The 505-nt window shown below is 43.2% G+C and overlaps 2 non-coding genes across 2 annotated transcripts; one reads left to right on the top strand and one right to left on the bottom strand.

The window, feature by feature from the left end:
• Positions 1-45: 45 nt before the first annotated feature.
• TRNAT-AGU lies at positions 46-119 on the bottom strand. The gene has a single exon. It is a non-coding gene; the product is annotated as a tRNA-Thr (tRNA).
• A 165-nt stretch (positions 120-284) lies between these two features.
• TRNAS-GCU lies at positions 285-366 on the top strand. Its single transcript has one exon. It is a non-coding gene; the product is annotated as a tRNA-Ser (tRNA).
• Positions 367-505: the final 139 nt, after the last annotated feature.

The raw sequence follows: 505 nt of genomic DNA, 5'->3' as shown, positions 1-505 counted from the left end.
TACCGATCCCTAAAGCTGAATTTTGACAGAAACGGAAGCAACGAAATGCACTGCTGAGAGTTGAACTCAGGATCTCCTGTTTACTAGACAGGCGCTTTAACCATCTAAGCCACAGCGCCACTTCTTTTCATGCTATATGAAGATTGCTTGACACATATCCTGATAGCATGGAATTTGAAAGAAGATGACGAGTTACTCACGTGGGTTAAAATGCTGCTGAGGTATGTTCCCCCACTCAGCTGAGCACAGAAAGCCACTTGGATGCATGACAAGAGTGTATTTCCGATGAGGTGGCCGAGTGGTTAAGGTGCTGGACAGCTAATCTATTGTGCTCTGCACGCATGGGTTCAAATCCCATCCTCATCGCACTGCATCTTTCAGAGATTATTTTCATTCCTTACTTGTGCAGGTTATCATCTCCAAACCTGAAGAACTTAGTAAAAGCTCCAGAAAATCTAAACTTTCTGTATAAGAGAAGGAGGTGTGAAGCAAGTCCTAAATTTTT

This window comes from Nanorana parkeri, unplaced genomic scaffold, assembly GCF_000935625.1.
Source record: "Nanorana parkeri isolate BGI_ZX_2015 unplaced genomic scaffold, ASM93562v1 scaffold724, whole genome shotgun sequence".
Taxonomy (NCBI): domain Eukaryota; kingdom Metazoa; phylum Chordata; class Amphibia; order Anura; family Dicroglossidae; genus Nanorana; species Nanorana parkeri.
Note: the sequence above shows the minus strand (reverse complement) of the source record. Positions and strands in the feature narration are given on the sequence as shown.